This window comes from Ovis aries, chromosome 20 (assembly GCF_016772045.2).
Source record: "Ovis aries strain OAR_USU_Benz2616 breed Rambouillet chromosome 20, ARS-UI_Ramb_v3.0, whole genome shotgun sequence".
In the NCBI taxonomy this organism is placed as follows: Eukaryota; Metazoa; Chordata; class Mammalia; order Artiodactyla; family Bovidae; genus Ovis; species Ovis aries.
Genome location: NC_056073.1, coordinates 9,023,206 through 9,042,619, shown reverse-complemented (window position 1 = coordinate 9,042,619; position 19,414 = coordinate 9,023,206). Strand labels below are relative to the sequence as shown.

At 42.4% G+C, this 19,414-nt stretch overlaps 1 protein-coding gene across 9 annotated transcripts in view; it reads right to left on the bottom strand.

Moving 5' to 3' along the window:
* ANKS1A (ankyrin repeat and sterile alpha motif domain containing 1A) overlaps positions 1 to 19,414 on the bottom strand; it is a 171,947-nt gene that overhangs the window by 151,461 nt on the left and 1,072 nt on the right. The window lies entirely within an intron of this gene.

Here is a 19,414-nt window from a genome sequence, read left to right as displayed (position 1 = left end):
TCTGAACACACTAGAGCGATTTACTAAATGGCAAAATACTTTTGGTGAGCAAACTATGACTCCTTAATTAATCCTGTTTAAACTCTGATGTTTTTAATTGCCAGATTTTCATAAAGTCACACAGTCTCAGAGACAATTGTACGAATTTTGTAAGTGTCCATTTAAATTTCTTTGGGACGATGCCATCCTTCCTGATTGAAGTTTTAGATTCAAAGACTATTTTATGTAGCCTTTCCTAACTAGTGAATAGCTAGAGGCTCAGAGACCAAGGCTCAGTTCAGCCTCTATTTTGACAGTTCCTCTCTCATGGCTACTTACTGTATTGTTAGTATATGAACAGTCCTTCTCATTTTACAGGGGTGTTAAACAGGTAAATGCAAAAGGTATTATTTAAAGTTGAGATGTCTGATCGTCTTTCTGTACCTGGCTCCTAGCGCCGGGCCTACCACAGAGCAGAAACTCAGGAAATGTTTGAGGAAAGAACAAAGTTCACTTCTGCAGAAGCTGACAGCATTCATCGAGTACAGGAAAGGAAACCTAATCTTAGGGAACCAAATGGTGGGCCAGGTTAACCACAACAAAAATAGGCAATACACTCTCAGCCAGCAGGACCACAATACGGTTCTGCATCTCATCATCAAAAGCAGAACCAGCTACCCCTGCGTGACAAAAGCAGGTCAAACACATCACTCAGAGCGAATCTCTTTCTCAACCCATCCAAAAATGTATTGTTTTCAATGATCCTTAACCAAGATATCAAAGTATTCTTACTAGTATACCTCTTTCTAACCCAATCAACTTTATAGTAGAATTAGGTATTAATCGTTCAAATGTCTATTAAATCCTTACCATGTGTCAGGTCAGAGATTCTCAGTTATTTCAACTCCTACTCTTTAATAAAATGTGTTGCCAACTTCTCTCAGAGGTGAAGGGGGCTCCCCTAGCCCTGGGCAAATACCCAGTTTCAGGGTCTGGAGCCTCACCTCCCTGAAGACCCCAGACTCCCAGAACACCTGGGATCAGGAAGAAACCACGGGAGCCGCTCTGAGCTTGAGATCAGTTGGCGAGAGAAAATAAGGCTGAGGACCACCCTCTCCCTCCAAGGGGCTCTGTGTTTACACACAAGGGAACCAAAGCACACCAGGCTACACGAGCATCACCGGAAAATACCGACGCTGATGCTGACTACAGATGCTGGGGAACCACAAATTAATACACAAGAAACTGAAAATCTGATTTGGCCATGTAAAAATTAATGCTAATTACAGTCACTTAACATGAATAGCTTATCTAATTGCCATGCAGCACAATACTGATCATGCCCATCAATAAAGGTGTCGGATTAGCCCGAATGTCTGACTTCATCATGACACGGAAGTGAGGTCACACCTGGCCGACTTTCAGAAACTGTTCCTCAGGCGGCATGCTTCTTAACTCAAAAATCAAAGCTGAACTGAACATCCTTGGGTGAACAAGAACTTGCATTGCTATAAAAGCATTAACAGTCCCTGGGCACAACCTGAAAACTGAAACAGCAGAGACTCTGCGGTGACTCAGAGCACTACCCAGATTCTAGGGGCGAGAGATAGACCCTGCATTTTATTATATATGACTCCGCAGCCAAACTGCCCCTTCTCTTCTGCTCACTTGAATAAAGATCCTTCATTCCAAACTGTCAAGGCTATTATAAAAGTGACAGGAGATGTGGAGCTGGGGCCTGGCAGCTGGCTGAATTCTGGCTGACTGGGGAGAAAAGCTCCCTCCTCGTGTGAAGGGTGTGGGTTTCTTAGTGACCACCCAGGGTTAGGGCTCCAGACACTGCCAATCACAAAGCCCAAGGAGCGTGTCTGGCCCCTTCTGGAAGTTTCCAGGGCTGTGCACAGGCCCTCGAGCGTCACAAGGCGCACTCTCACAGCTAAGGACCAGGACGGTGAGTGAGGAAGGGCGGGGCCCTAGATAACAGCCCTGAGGGCTAACCATCCTGGGGTATCTGGCGCACGCTGAAGGAGCTTATTTCAGTATCTTGCAGGTCAAAGCAAAGATAGTGGTTAACTTGCACCTTTAAAAGAAACCTCAGAATCAAATCTACACAGCATTCCACAAGTTACATGGGTGGGGCTTTCTGTACACATCTCAGTAAGCAAACACCATGAAAGGAGTAAGAAGTCTTTGCTTTCGTATCACTAGTTTCCCCTCAGTTCAAGGTTCTTGGGCCTTCTCTGTGGAAATACCCACGTGGAGCTTTAGCTTCTACCGCAACAAAGGACGATTTAAACAAACCAAAAGGCTGATTTATCTGCGGGGTTTTAAAAACTTTTAATACAAAGCTTTCATCTACAAATGCCTGTGCACACAGAAACAAGTAACGGGCCATTCTGAAGCTCGCATTCCCCTTCCACTGAAAGGAAAACAGTATTCCACTTTGGTTATGACTCAGGACATCCAGTTCTTCTAAAAAATCTCATTCTCACTTTCCATTGTGAAAACACTATTCAGTCACAAGAAATTTCAACCTCTTGCTTGTAAATCAACCAAGCCACTGCACCTCCTGAATGCCTTTCCAACCTGGCCCCTTTCCATGCCAACTGTTACAAGTTCTAATAAGCTTTATAGTGAGTAGTATTAGTCTTTCAATCATGTCGTTCTCTTTGTGACCCCATGGGCTGTAGCCCGCCAGGCTCCTCTGTCCATGGAATTCTCCAGGCCAGAATACTGGGGTGGGTTGCCATGCCCTCCTCCAGGGGATGTTCCCAACCTAGGGATCCAACCCGGGTCTCCTACATTACAAGTAGATTCTTTACCGTCTGAGCCATCAGGGCATAGCTTTAAACACCTAGTAAATTTCTAACCCTCTGAGCCACTTCCCCAAAATCTGAAGTGACCTTTCAAAAATGTAAACCCATCATTACTTTCAGTGTGAAATCCAAGTCCTTACCGTGGGCCTGACGGCCTAGCCTCTGCCTGCCACTCCAGCCCCTCTCCCCCTGCCAGCACCTCCTTCGCACCGGGTGACCGTTGGCAGTTTTCTCCAGCCTTTGCACGCACGGTGCTCTCTCCCTCTCCAGCTTAGATGAGCCCTCCCTTTCCCATTCTTCACCTGCACAGCTCTCTAATACCACTCAGACTTCACGTCAAGGAGGAGCACTTCCCTGACACACTTGGAGCACCCCTCCCCCCATCCGTCCCTTGGTTCTTTGTAGACCCTCCAGCACCTGCTTCAGAGCACTCGTCACACCCTGTCTCGCTCTTTAGAAGATTAGGAGGCTGGGATGAAGACTGCCTTTCTCTCTAACTCCACTGGCTTACACGAGGCCTGCTAAGTCGCTTCAGTCGTGTCTGACTCTGTGTGACCCCATAGACGGCAGCCCACTAGGCTCCTCTGTCCCTGGGATTCTCCAGGTAAGAACACTAGAGTGAGTTGCAATTTCCTTCTCCAATGCATGAAAGTAAAAAGTGAAAGGGAAGTCGATCAGTGAAGTCCAACCCTCAGCGACCCCACGGACTGCAGCCTTCCAGGCTCCTCCATCCATGGGGTTTCCCAGGCAAGAGCACTGGAGTGGGGTGCCACTGCTACACGAGGCCTAGTATTCATTAAATGAAGAAACTGGCTTATCCTTTGATTTCAAATCAATACAACTTCCTCTACTAAAGAGTTATGCACGTAATCTACTGGGAAAAATTACTAAGGTGACTTTCCATTAATGATGAAGATAATTATTATGGTGGGCTTCCCTAGGGGTAAAAAATCTGCCTGCCAATGCAGGAGACATGGGTTTGATCCCTGGGTCAGGAAGACCCCCTGGAGAAAGTAATGGCAACCCACACCAATATTCTTCTCTGGAAAAATTCCAGTGACAGAGGGGCCTGGCGGGCTACAGTCCATGGGGTTACAAAGAGTCAGACACAAGCTGGTGACTAAACAACAACAGTTATTACGGTAAATGCCAGCTGAAGGCACAGCATGTGGTGCGATGGGAAAAACACTGGGGAGCCAGTGAGGCATGAGGCTGAACTTACGCAAGAGGCACCACAGCCCAGGTCTGTGGTTTCACAGAAGCATTCAGGTAAGTCTGGGAACGCGTCGAGCGCAGTGTTTGGCACATGTAGACGTATCCCTGCTCCCAACCCACTGTACTTCATGGGCCTGGGTGCGTACCGTGGAGAAAAAGAAACACAGTCCCAGCAAAAACCTATGGTGATAAAGGTCAAAACAGTGGTTATCTCAAGGAGGGGCATTTTTGGTTGGTCGGGAACACGAGAGCCTTCTGGAATGCTGGCAATGGTCTATGTCTTGATGTTGGTGATGACTATATAGATGTGTACATGAGGAAAACACTTTGCTCTTTACACTTAATATCCATGTATTCACTGGATGTAAATCGTACTTCAAAAGATTTTATAAGCTAATAAAGGAAGAACACTCTCCCCTGTGAAGGAACACAGCCCTAGCGGTGAGGTTTGATGTCAAAGCATTTTGCACACTGAAAGCTCCTGGTCATCCTCGGCTTATTTTCAGCCCCAGGCTGCAATATTATCATAAAGGGCCAGCAAATGCACTTGTACACCAGGCATGGGCAGCAGACAGGATACATGTCTCACGCTCACGCATCATGACGTCCCAAAGCTACAGAGAAGCTATCCTACTTTATAAAAACATTCATTTCAGAATGATACTAACTTCAGAGTCACTCTGTTATAACAGTTTCTCAATCAACAAATAATCAAAGTTCAGCCACGATCCAGCTGGAGCTAAAACAATTTTCTGAAGCATTCTCTCCCACTCTCGCACTTCCTCGGTCTCTCATCCTTCCTCTCAGGTCTCAAGACTCAAGTCCATCAAGCCAGCATCCAGGCTGCTGCCCACTCGCCTGATTAGCCTCCTCTTCCCTGACTCCACATGCAGCCCCCACTCCCCCTGGACAGCTCAGCAGGCAGGTGTTCCCACTGCAGCTTCTCTACCTTTGTCCCTGGCTGATTCCTCTCCTCCCTACACCCGTCTCCTAGAGGCTTTCTTCAAGGGCAGAGCTCATGCCCCACTTCCTAGAGGTATACACGGTTGGGAGAAGGGTCTTCAGAACACCCTCGTCCATTACCATCTTCTCTCAACCTCCTTCAGCTCAGACTGTCTACATCCATGGCTAAGGGTCCAAGCACCTAAAAGATGGCTGGACTTCCTCTGTATAAATATTACTACTGGCAGCTGCCGTTTCTATGTTCCAGCCACTGTTCTCAGCACTTTACATGCATGACTTCATTTAATCTTCAGTCTTATTATGGAAGATACTATTATTACAGATGAGAAAACTGAGGCAAAGAAATTAAAGTTGTCTATTGCCTCTTAATAGGTAGGTGGCAAAGGCAAGACTTGAAACCAGAGAACTTGACTCCAGAGCCACTATCTAATATAGTGCCTTTTGTGTTCCCTTTTTATCTTGAAATAATTTTAGGCTCACAGAAGAGCTCCAAAGATAGTACAGAGCTCCTGTGTATCTTTCACCCAGCTTCCCTTTATGTTATCATCTTATATAACCCTGGTACATTGATCCAAACTGAAGTAACACTGATATAATACTATTAACTAAACTACAAGACTTCCCTGGTGGCACAATGGATAAGAGTCCACCTGCCAATCCAGGGGACACGGGTTCGATCCCTGGTCCGGGAAGATTCCACATGCCATGGAGCTGCTAAGTCCATAAGCCACAACTACTGAAGCCTGGGCACCTAGACGTAGTGCTCCACAAGAGAGCTGCTGCAGGGAGAGGCGCACACACCCCAGCTACAGAGGAGCCCTGTTCTCCAAAACTAGAGAAAGCCCACACAACAGCAAAGACCCAGCACAGCCGACAAATCAGGAAAACTAAACTACAGGCTTTATGCAGATTTCCCCAGGTTTTTTTTTTTTCAGTTGAAATATAGTTGATTTACAATGTTTTTACACTTGTGGCCTCTTCCTGACCCACTTTACATTTAGTGGACATAATTCCTTAGTCTCCGGTCTATGACAGTTCCTCAATCTTTCCTTATCTTTCACAACCCTGTCATTCTTAAAAAATACTAGTCAGGTATCTTCTGACTGTTCTTCAGTTTAAATTTGTCTTGTTTTCCCATTGTTACAGGGAGTGATGGATTTGGCGGAAAGAACGCAGGAAGTGCAGTGCCCTTCTCATCCCATCCTATCGGGGGGTAAGTGATATCAATGTGACTGATAATGTTAACATTGACCTCTTGGTTAAGGCGGTATATGCCAAGCGCTTCCACTGTAAAATCACTGTTTCCCCTCTCCACACACTATTATTTGGAAACCAGGCTCTAAGTCCAGCCCAAATCCAAGAGGAGCAGAATTAAACTCCCTCCTCAGGAAACAAGACTTTCAAAGAATATGTGGACATGGGTTGAAATCATCACAGTAATTAATAAATATTTTGGAAGATACTTTAGGGTCATGCAAATACTCTGTTTCTCCCTAAACTTTCACCCACTAATGTTAACTTCACTGGTAGATCTTGCCTACAGCAATTATTACTGTGGTGTGCTGATGGTGATTTTCTATTCCTCTCATTACTTCTACATTTATTAATTGGAATTCTTCTGAAAAGAAGAACTCTCTGTCCCATTTATTTATTTATTCAATCATTTGTATCATAACTCATGGATGTCTATTTTATTCTTTGGCTCATAATCTGTTACTACGGCTTTTGATTTTGTTGTTCAAATTGTTCCAGCTTTGGTCACTGACAGCTCTTTCAGGTTGGCCTCTGTGTTCTCTTGACATACCAGTCTTTTTTATTCTCCCTGCCCCAGTCCTGGAATCAACCATTTCTCCAGGGAGATCACAGGACCATTTTGTCATCACTCTAATCAAGTCAATTTCTTGGAAGAATTTGACAAATTTTGTATTTCTAAATATCTTCTACAGCAGCATGCCTGACATACAGGAATGAATCTGTTTATGAAAGCTTCAAGGACAGAAAGAGCAGTAGCCCACTGGCACATTCACACAGATGAGGTGACGGGCTTCCACTTCTCCTGACTCCCCTGTGGGGCACGGTACAGAAAAGACTGCCCGAATCTAAAAAAGAAATTATACAGATGAACTTTATCTACACAACAGAAACAGACTCATAGACTTAGAGAACAAACTTATGGCTGCCAAGGGGGAAGGATGGGAGGAAGGGACAGTTAGGGAATTTGGTAAGGACATGCACACGTTGCTATATTTACAGTGGACAGCCAACAAGCCCTACCATATAGCACACGGAACCCTGCTCAATGTTAGGTGGCAGCCTGGACGGGAGGGGAGTTTGGAGGACAACGGACACATGTATATACGTATGGCTAAGTCCCTTTGCTGTTCACCTGAAACTATCAAAACATTGTTTGTTAATCAGCTATACTTCAATACAAAATTAAAAGTTTAAAAATTAAAAAAAAAAAAAAAAAAAAAAGGCTGCCCAGTCCCTGGCGCACAGTAAGAGTGCAGTAAGGCAGTGGGTCATTTCCCCAGTCGGTGTCTGCAGCTGCTTTAAGATGTGCTGAAGCACCTTCCTTGGGACCTCTGCCAGGAAGCACTACAAACACTGCCTTCTCCCCTCACCCCATGGATAGGAAACTGAGGTGTAAGAGAAGTAGAAAACATTCCCAAGAGCATACAGCAAGAGAATGGCTGAGGTGACCCAAGGCAGAAGGGCCCCAAGAGGCCTGCTCTCCCGTGCCCCTCCCCAGAGACAGCAGGCACTCTGCAGGAGGAAGGCCCCTGGCGACGACATTCCCTGAAGACGGATTTCTCTAACCTGTGTCCCCTTCCCTGCAGAGTTCAAGCATGGAGAGACTGACTAAAGGATAAAACTAAGAGAGCTATGTGCTTTCCAGACCCCAGGATTCTAGACAGACCTAGACAAGAACATAAGGCTTGATGTAAAGATTTTGTCTGGGTATCTACAGATTAAATACAAGGCTAACATCAAAATCAGTGAAGGAGGGAAAGACAGGCTTAGATTTTGTTCCACTCAAACCCAGGTGGCCACACTGAACCCAAAGACCAATCCTAGCTTATTAGTATAAATACAAAGTGAGCAATGAAAAACAAATTAAACACATTAAAACCAATGTGAATCGCAATCAAAATAATGTTAAAAAGCAGTAGGTTAAGCCCATCAGTGTCAAAATCTTACAAGTTCCAGTACCTGATAATAAGAAAACCTGATGCCAGCCAGATGCATGTGAAGTCAAGACACTGACTTCATTATTTTATCAGCAGAAAGAAATGAGATAATACCTTGGGCATAGGAAGTGTTCAAAAAAAATACACACACACATATATATGGCAATAATGGTGATTAGTACATTATTATTCAATATCCACATTTTTTCAGATATATAGTTGACTAAAGAATAAATATTAAAGAGAGAAGTAAACAGAAATGATGGTCACTAAAGACAATGACTCTAACAGATCATGATGGTTAAAGAAAAGACATCTGAAAAAAGAGCCCTATCTGTCTGAAAAAACTGAAGATGGTTGAAAAAACTTAAGTAAAAGTACTGGATTCTGATTTTGTATACACTCTTTCTTCAAGAAAGAAAAAACTGTTAAATTTGAAAAGGAAACACTGAACCCTTGATCATTCACTTTAAAACCTTTCTGAAAGTCTGCTCTGGGTCTGTTAAAGATGATGTAAGGGCTACCGATAAGAGTGACTAGTAAGACCAAAAAAAAAAAAGTGACTAGCAAGAAAACTATTCTCCACCAGAGGTCTTAAACATATAATTATGGAGAGAGCAAGAGGTTAAAAAGTAACAAATCTGGAATCTCTGCCAATTTCAACACCTGAGGCATTTTCATTTGTAACAGATAAAAAGTAATACAGGAACCATAGTTGTTTTCAGAACTACTTAGCTAGAAATACTATCTTTTCCTTCTACGTCTACAACCTGGAGACTCAGACCTGTGCTTGGCAGCCATGATCTCCACATAAAATAGACTCTACAGGCCTTGAAAATGGAAAATCTTGACCTTAGGCAAGTCACTTAAAACTTTCTTATCAGAAAAATCACCACTGACACCAATTTCACAGGATTGTGAAGATTAAAGCACCAAGGATTATGGAAGTAATATTACCTATCCCATAACCCCAGGCTTCAAGCTACTATCAAAAATCATTTGACCCAGCCAGATAACACTTTCTGAAAATCATTTTATGGACAAACTAATTATTGTTTGGGAATGTAAAATCTGGTCATCAACCGCTAATAAGGGAGGGGAAAGGGAAAGAATTGTTAAAAAAAAAAAAAAAATGTAGAACAGGTAACCACAGCTGAAAATAATTTCAAATACACAGGCCTCTAGTTTCTTGCCAACTCTTTAGATATACTTCTCTTGCACACACCGTGGACTCCGTGGTACATCAGATACTCAGTGGTACTTGAGTGTCCAAAACAATTCTTTATCACTTTAAAATCTGGTGGGGAAAGGGAGGGTCCTGAATTTTCTGAGGTGAAATTCAGGACTGTATTAACATGCTTGAGAGGAAGATGAGAATTTTCTAGAAGGAAAGTTTGAGGAAAGCAATATAGGAGGTTTTTTCTTCTTCATGAGTTGCAGTGCTTCCCCTATATCTTCTAAACTAATATATTATTTGGTGTAAGTTTGAAGACATTCCCTTCATCTAACTTTCTTACATTCCAAGGAAATTGCCAATGACTTTATAATAACCATCTCACTTTAAGTAGTCAAAGTGTTCAAAGGATTTTGTGTTACACGCTTACTAAAAGGAAGAAATTGCCCCAACTGCGTGAAGGCCAAAACTAAGGACTCCGCAGCCAGTCTGCCCCAGCTGGGAACCAAGCCCCAACACCTCCCAGTCACTATCGTGGGCAAGTTACTTGACGGCTCCCTACTTCGGTTTCATCAGTAAGATGGCAATATTTCTAGTGCCTTCCCTAAAGTGTTGTTATGAGGACAAAATGAGCTAATATTTGTAAAGTGCTTAAGAACTGAGGATGACAAAAAGGGTTATCAAAGCAACTACTAAATTAAAATAAATAAATCCTTAATTAATCTTCTTTGATAAAAACTTTACCGAAAGAGAATAAGGGGTAGTGTGAATCATATCCGAAGACACTCAAATTCTCCAAGCGGTCAAACTCTGCTTTATCAGCAACAGTCTAGGGAGTCAGACTCCTGGCTCTGCCCTCCTCCTGTGGCCCTGAGCAGGTCACTTTAACTTCTCCCTGAATCTCCGCTACTTCATCTGTAACAGGGGGATAATGACAATCATCCAGCAGATACGATGTGAAGATAGACTGAGAAAAGAGAGATGTGAAGTTCCAGGCACAGGCCGAGCAAAGTATTAAGGGCTCAAGAAACGAAACTCTCTCCCCGCATTATGTGCAACCCCCTAGCCCAGAGTCTACAGCTACAGTTCTGAATTAACCTGTGAGTGAACTACCTCAAATCCTGCAATCTGGACTGGGCTTTCACTGGAGTTTTATCAGGGCTGCGGGGCAACCTGAAGAAGCAAGAATCAGACCACCGGATGGAACCAGGATCCAAAATCAAGCTGGATCAGAAGACAAGTAGGGAACATGACACTAACAGGAATCAACAAAGCCAGGGCTGGGCTCCAGCAAAGAGCTGAAGACAAACCCACAAAAGTCTAGGAAGCTTCCAGGTCAACAGTCCTAAAATGATCTGTTCTGAAACCTCCTCTGGCCATTGGACTCCTCAGAAGCAGGTCTATAATTCAAAAGGAAAAATAATTTGAGAAATGGACTGTTTAAAGGAGACTGAAAAGAAATTAGAATGAAGGCTTATTTCAGGTGAAAGGAAAACAAAGTCAACAAGTTGGTTCACTCAGACAAGAAGAGCTGGGATACAGACAGAAACTCCCTTTAAGATGAGTCTTTCTGGAAACTCCCTGATGGTCAATGGTTAGGACTTGGCAGTCTCACTGCTGGGGCCTGGGTTCAATCCCTGGGCAAGGAATTAAGAGTCTATGTAAGCTGTGAGGAGCAGCCAAAAAAGAAGCATCCTCCCAAGGTTACATAAAGCACCATCTCCAAATAAACTCACTTCTGTTTTCTAAATATCTGATATCTTAAGTAAAAGCACCACTGTTTCTAATTTTTCACAGGTGAGAAGAGTGAGTTTCTAATTTTTTTTTTAATTAATAAAATTTAAACCTCTGAGATTTTTAAGCTTTTGCTGTGGCTGAAAAGAATCCCAATTAGAAGATCTAACTTCACACATGCAAAGCTGAAAGGTACAAGATGAACAAAAGGAGGGACAATAATAAAAAATTTTACTTTCTTAATCTTAGTAAGGACAAGCACTTATTCAGTTCAGTTCAGTTCAGTTCAGTTCAGTCGCGTCCGACTCTTTGCGGACCCCATGAATCGCAGCATGCCAGGCCTCCCTGTCCATCACCATCTCCCGGAGTTCACTCAGACTCACGTCCATCGAGTCCGTGATGCCAGCCAGCCATCTCATCCTCTGTCGTCCCCTTCTCCTCCTGCCCCCAATCCCTCCCAGCATCAAAGTCTTCCCCAGTGAGTTAACTCTTCGCATGAGGTGGCCAAAGTACTGGAGTTTCAGCTTTAGCATCATTCCTTCCAAAGAAATCCCAGGGCTGATCTCCTTTAGGATGGACTGGTTGGATCTCCCTGCAGTCCAAGGGACTCTCAAGAGTCTTCTCCAACACCACAGTTCAAAAGCATCAATTCCTCAGTGCTCAGCCTTCTTCACAGTCTAACTCTCACATTCATACATGACCACTGGAAAAACCATAGCCTTGACTAGACGGACCTTAGTCGGCAAAGTAATGTCTCTGCTTTTGAATATGCTATCTAAAAGCACTTATTAATGCCCTTGAAATTACTGTTACTAATCCAGTATCAGTGAATGTTCAATCAGTGCTGATACTGGTATTATCATTCACGGGACATACCTTTGGAGCTGCTTTTCCAGGCAAGTAAAGGAAAAGACTGTTCTGCACAGACACCACATCAACCCCTCACTCAGCCCCAACAGAGGACGGACCCCATCCACGGAGGCAGGGCCACAGCTTCTGTCTTGTGAGAATTACACACTGCCCGACTCAAGTGGTAAACTCCTTGGCGCTATGAAGCTCAAGTGTTTTAAGATAGATTTTCCTTTCTCAGTAAATGAAGTCTAATATATTTCTTCTCTTACTTCTGTTTTCATTTTCCATCGCTCTTTAAAGAATCTGAGAGCCCAACATGAAAGTGCTGTGAAGCCAGTATGAAGGAGCTGGATGCTGTCACTGCCTAACAGAGGCCAAGATCTCTTTGAAGTAGAACCCTGACTGTCCCAACAACTGTCAAAAAGAAACAAATAAGTGGTTCTATGCGCTGCTTTTATCACCTTTAAATTGAGGCTACTCATGTAGCATTTGCATGGCTGGTCAAAGGGGGAATCTGTGCCAAAGCAGAAGGATCCTGACCCTGACCTCCCACCCTACTCCAAACACATAAAACCAAGGGATAAAATAAAACAAAGAAAGGCTTGCATATACAGCTGAGCTCCAAACCAAAAAAAAAAAAAAAGAATATATACAGATGGCAGTACAGGAACTCAAAATCAGACCTGAGTGGGAGCTCTAAATGCAATAACTAAGAAATCAATGACAAGACCTGATTATTCAATGCTTATACTAAAAAAGTGTGACACCATGAAATATATTCAGAGTAACATGAGACTGAATAAGTAACAACTCACCTTGATACAGATTCTTATCTAGAGTCACACCATAAAGCTGGTGGGAAAACACCAGTCTTAGTGGGTCTTCCATAATTACGATCTAAAGAAATTTGGTTATTCAAGTCCCTAGAGTATCTTTTTAAGGCTTTCTAACTTATAGGGCCACGTATGGCCAGTGGAAAACTTAAAAAAAAAAATTAAAAGTCAGATGATCTAATCCAGACTCAAAGATTCTAATGCTTGATTTGCAAGTGACCAGAAGAACCAGCACAACTGGGGGACGCTGAGTAGACACAGCACTCAACTAAAGTACACACACAACACACAACAAATATATCACTTCATCACAAACCAATTCAAGGGCTTTACTTGGTGAAATTGTCAAAATCTAAAGTCTCAGAGCACATTTTAGAAAGGTTATTACTGAAGCACAAACATGCTTAAGTCTGTGCATTCATAATGGTTATTCACAAGAAACTCACTGGACACCTCTGAAGACTACTCAGAATGCAACCTGATTTGAAAACAGGTAAACAAGGGGAAAGAATCAAGCATTTAATCCATCTTTCCTGCACGAACTGTACCTCAGGGTAACGAAACAGTTAATAACATGAGGTTTCTCTATAAAGTTTCTCTCCAGAAAGCATTTCAGTCAATAAATGAAGATGGTAACATGAAAATGAAAACACCACCACTTTGCAAATTCTAAATCAGGGCTATAGACCATGATTGTCAATGGATGCCAACACTGCAAAAAAAGAAGCCTAAACAGAGGGACATACATGAAACCCAATAGGAAGAAATCCTGCCAGAAAATCTGAACCTGAATCAGACTAAACCAGGATCTGGCTTCCAGCTCATAGGAAACACAGGGAACAGATGAACGAGCTGAAAGATACCTCAGAGACGCAATCAGCAAAACCCAGGCTCTAGTAAACAGACAAATGAATTTTTTGTCAAAAACTGACAAAAACAATTTTCTTCTTCAACAAGTAAACTGGAATGAAAAAAATGACAGAGATGAAACCCAAAGGTTTAAAGACAGTAATGAGACATTCCAACCAAATGCAATGCATAGACCTTGTTTGAACGTATATTTGAACAAACCAACAATATAAAACAAAATATTTTCAGGAATTCCCTGGCAGTCCACTAGTTAGCACTTTGCACTCACTGCCAAGGGCCTACGTTCAATCTCTGGTTGGGGAACTAAGATCCCATAAGCTTCAAGTCAAAATAAATAAATAAGTCTCTGGACTTCTGTATGTCTGAAATGTCCCACAATAAATGGCAGAAACAAAATGGATTTTGTCCATTCTGCTTGGAGTGTATTAATGGCCCTCTTCTAAACATTTTGCCTCTAAGAAAGGACCCAAGAGGCCCCAACCTGACTATTAAAAATTCTATGCCTGCACAAAGGTAACTTTCTAAACATAACTAGCATTTAGAAGCCATAGATCAGTACATTACTTTCTAATCAGAGGGACCCAAGAGATGTAAGGAGCCTAAGAATTATTATGAGTCCTCAAATTCAGCTGCACATATGTGATTTTTGCAGTGGTTAAATACTCAAATTACATCTACTATCCTACTGAGAATATAAAATGTCATAAGCACGAGCATGCACAAAAACTTATCTGCAAGGATGTACATCACAGTGTTATTCCAATAGCAGAAAACTAATAGCAAACTTGTACCTAATGGCAGGGAAGGGATTAAATAAATTACAGTTCATACACACTATGGAATACCACTTACCCATTTCAAATGAGGTTGAGGAGATGGAGAAAATGATGGTAAAACGTTCACAATATATTAAGGAGAAATCTGAGACAAAGCACATACAGAACAATGTCTGTTTGTGGGGGAAAAAAAGGTGCATAGAAAAAAGACCAAAGTGTGTTCATCAAAATTACAAGAGCTAATTTCTCTAGTAGAACTAAAGAGGATTTTCTTCTTTGTGCTTTTACTGTGGCTAGCAATTTTTCTGCAGTAAAGGCAGAGATCCATAATTCCTCATTTACAATTGAAAAAACCAAAAAGTTCTGAAAACAAAAGTTAGTTCTGAAAACAAAAGTTACTGGCAAATTTGTTTAGATACAAAACTGACATGGAGCAGCTTCACAGTTATCCCATTTAGTGTGAATATTAACAGGTTTCACTGCAAAAATATAATGTTTCAGAGTGCTGCCCCAGATTCCAGTAAGGGGTCAGTATCTTCCACAACCCCCAAATTCTGGATTCTAAGCCCCAAGATTTCAGACAAGTGATTGTGAGTCTATATCAGTTTGTAACTTTGCCACCATTACCTCATATTTGACAATGCTGGGAGCCTCTGCTATCAATTACTACAAATCTTTAAATGGAAACATAAAAAAAAAAACAAAAAAAAAAACAGGATTATCATTCCAGATCTCTCAAAGGTGGCAAGCACTGGGCTCCCATTAAATGACTGTAGTAGCCCAGGTTTACCAAGCTCTTGGCAAGAGCCAGGCATTATGTGTCTTAATATCTTAGCTCATTGAGATGCTGCTTCAGAAAGTAGGTACTATCCTGGGCCCATTGTATTAGGTTGACCAAAAGGTTCATTTGAGTGTTTCAGTAACATCTTACAGAAAAACCCAAAGGAATCTTTTGGCCAACCCAGTAAACATGGAGACACAGATGCTCAGAGAGGTTAAGTAATCTGCCTGCCTCACAAGGCAGAGCTGGGTCTGAGCCTGACCCCATAGCTACCATGCTGAAACTCTCACCAGCTAAGTCAGAAGGCAGCTCTACTTCTTAAAACATCTTCACTGTTTTTAATAGTGGTAATAACATCACAAGTAAAGCAGAGACAACTGTTTTAAAAACTTTTTTGATTTGTAAACTAAACAAACTTGATCTACAAATTACTGAGAAAGGATAAATATGAAGCCATACCATATAATTTCTAGTATTACTACCACTAACTCTAACCTCACCAAAGTTATGTGAAGATGTTCTATGAATACAACAATATAATTTCCTATACCACAAAAAATCTCCCAGTAATCCTCTGGAAATCAGTGTGGGGAACATTTTCTGAGGGCTCTCCAAGACAGACCCAGTTCCTGCCCACAGGAGAGCCTGACATTTCCAAGAACAAACCCTCCACCATCTACTTTTGGGGTTTCCTTGGTGTCTCTGGGCTATAAAACCTAGTAATTTACTTTCCCTACTGAAGACTAGGGTAGAAATAGCTTAACTTCCTTTTGAAAACCACAAGTCACAGCTGTTTGAGTGGACAAACCAAGGAGGGTGAGGTCCGGGGAAGAATTTTCTGAAGGGATTTTTCTGGCCAAAGACACAACTTTCACTGGGACCATAACTTCCCAGGACAAGTGAATATGCTGAAGCTGACTGGATACAAACCAAATTCTTCACAAGACTGTTTGACCTGTTTCTGGTCTCTAATTTTTATAACTAAGACACTCAAAACTGAATTTCAACCAGAGAAGTAAGGAAAAGGGAGATCTCTGACTTATTAAACTTCTATTAAATCCTTTTTTACTACCAGGAGATGCCTTACTCACTTTAAGAATTAGGCATGCTTGAGATGTTTGTAACCACACTACAGTCATTCCCAGGCATGCCACCTTTTTCGTTTTGTTTTTTAACAGGGGAACCACATTCTGCTTTAGAGAAAGCAAAAATGTAAAGTAATTTCAAAGGAAAAGAAAAAGGGCTGTCATGTAAATAAAATTATACTTAAATAAGTATTCTAAGAAGTTCCTTAAAAACCTTTTTTTTTTTCCATTTATGTTTAATTGGAGGATAACTGCTTTACAATGTTGTATTGGTTTCTGCCGCATGACAATGTGAATCAGCCGTAAGTATACATATGCCCCCTCCCTCTTGAACCTCGCTCCTAGCTACTCCCATCCTGCCCCTCAAGGTGGTCACAGAGCACTGGGTTGAGCTCCCTGTGTAAAAAGTACATGCTCAGTTGCTAAGTCGTGTCTGACTCTTTGCAACCCCATGGACTGTAGCCCACCAGGCTCCTCTGTCCATAGGATTTCCCAAGCAAGAATACTGGAGCGGGTTGCCATTTCCTTCTCCAGGGGATCTTCCTGACCCAGGGATGGAACCTATGTTTCCTGTGTCTCCTCCACTGACAGGTGGATTCTTTACTGGCTGAGCCACCTGGAAAGTCCCCACTGTGTAAAAACCATTTTTTAATTAATTAAGAGGTTTAGTAGAATATCCAGAAAACTGCTACAGCAATAAACAGTTGTGGGTTTTTTGTTATTTTGTTTTTGCTTTCTCTTAGAAGAGCAGGAACTTAGATCACACAAATCCATGAGTTCCTGCTTCTAAGCCCGCCCTTCCAACATCCTTACATGGACAGCATTGCTCTCCTTCTCAGGATGTTAAAATCATCTAGCTCAAAATAGGCATATTCAAAAGAAATCTGGCACAGAGGAAGGCAAAAGTAAAAGGGTCAGCATGAAAAAAAATTGTCATGTCACTGCAATTTCCAAGTTACAGATCCATTTTCTGGTTGAAAAGGCCATTTCAATAGAACAGTTAGGGTAGCCACTCTTTTTTTTTCAGTCTGAATTCCTTAAATAAATATCAAGAATCCTTTCTTAAAAGCAATAACTCTGTCATATCTTCTGACATTTGGGGAGAACCAAATCCCAGGCAAGAATACTGGAGTGCATTGCCATTTCTTTCTCCGGGGGATCTTCCTGACCCAGGGATCGAACCTGCATCTCCTGCTTGACAGGCAGATTCTTAACTGCTGAGCCACCAGGGAAGCCCGAGGGTTACAATATGTAAAGCAATAAACTGTGAAATCCAGACAAGCAAAGTATGACTGGATGCACTACCAGTCACTGCAGATAAGGGGTTCCAAAGTGGAAGCCTGAGAGATCCGTGTGTATTAGGGTCATTAGGGAGGGCTTTGAGAAGTTAAGACCTAAGCCCAAGCAGTATACGAGAATAGGGATGGGGTGAGAGAAGAGGCATTCTGTAGCTTAAGAATAAGCACAGAGCCTTTGTGGAATGGGGGTGGGGATGGGACTGCATCATAAACAGATGAGACAAACTTATGTGTGATCTGGAACATTTCTATCCACTGCAGCTGTGAGCTCCTATTCCCGCCAGCTTTCCTTGGTCACTCAAACAGCTGGACAAATGTCGGTCGCAACTGACAGTACTGGTGGGGTAGGATACGGCAGCTAATGCAAGGGCCAGATCTGAAGCTATGACTCCAGGGCTCTTACTAAACAACCCAGGGTCCTTGAGCTGGGGAGTGTAGACACAGGAGATCTACCCTCTGCTATTTCAAAACCTAAAAAGAGAGGACGTGCTGACCTAGGGATTATCTAAATGCATGCTTTCATTTTCTCAGAAATCCTTCACTAGGCTGAACCAGAGTCATGCCTAATTAATGACACACCTAGTGTAACTAGTGCCTGCAGGTCCTCCCTGCCCGCAGGAGTCACAGGGACAAGACGCCAGGGCAGCTCTGAGGCCATCTACCACCTGGATAACAGATACCGGAGCAGGTCAGAAGGAGCAAGCTCTCTTACACAAGCCATCTACTCTGTACTATAGAAACTGGACATATTAGCATGAAACCCAAAGTAAAAAAAAAAAAAAAAATCAACAAAGATTTTCTAGTCTTGCTTAACTACAGGGCGCTAAATTCTCAGCAAAATGTCAATAGTCCCTGAGTGAGAGAGCTAAGAGTAACCTGACCTGTGCTTGAAGGCAGGAGATACGTGAAAGTTTCTCACTTCAGGAGGATATACTAGAGAATAAGGTATCTCTGGCACACAAATGCTGTAGCCTTCAATGCATAAGAGACAGGCACCTCCAAATCGGTATGGCCTTTCTCTCATCTCAGACATCAGAAGTGCAGAAATATCTAAGTAATCCAGGTAAAATTCCAAACCCAAATTATGCATTCAAAGTACATTTACTGAACACCTGTGTCAGGCACTGATACAAGAATCAGAAAAATAAAGAAAGACTAAATCACTCTGAAAGATGGATTTAGTACAGCTGTCCATTATTTCCTTTTATCCTACCCAACCACTTGAAGCTCTGGGCAGAGAGCTCTTCTAGTGACCCACTAGCACAAAGGAGACCGCTGTGCCCCTGACAATGGTGGCCCACCTGGAATGCTCTCATAGTGCGTCACCTACCCAAATCCTCACATCCCTCACATCAGCTGAAGTCCCCCTCCTCATCTCCACCTCATCCCATCCCAAAGTAACGTCTCATTTTTTTGAACTACTAACAGTGAGTACCACCATCAGCTTATGTAGAAATGTGTCATTCCCTAATTAATACTTGTATTTATTCAACAAACCTTGAGTACTAATTATGTGACAGCATTGTCCTAGGGAGCTGTAGAAATTGCCACAAATGGTACTGATTTTTGCCTCCCCTAAAGAACTCCCTGGGAGCATTCTTCTCTTAGACTGCTTTTTAGTATCTTCCTGTATAGGCCTGGCTTTGTACTCAGTGATTAATACCTAACAATTTAATAGAGCCTTAGGCTTCTTTGGTCCAAGCTCACTCAAACTGAAGTTACATAAACTAATGGGGAACAAAAGCAAACGAAACCATTTCTAAGTGAACTTCCACTTCTTAAAAACCTCAAAAGAACAAGGAAGGAAAAGAAAACCGGCTATGAAAGTGCTGCTGAAACATCACATT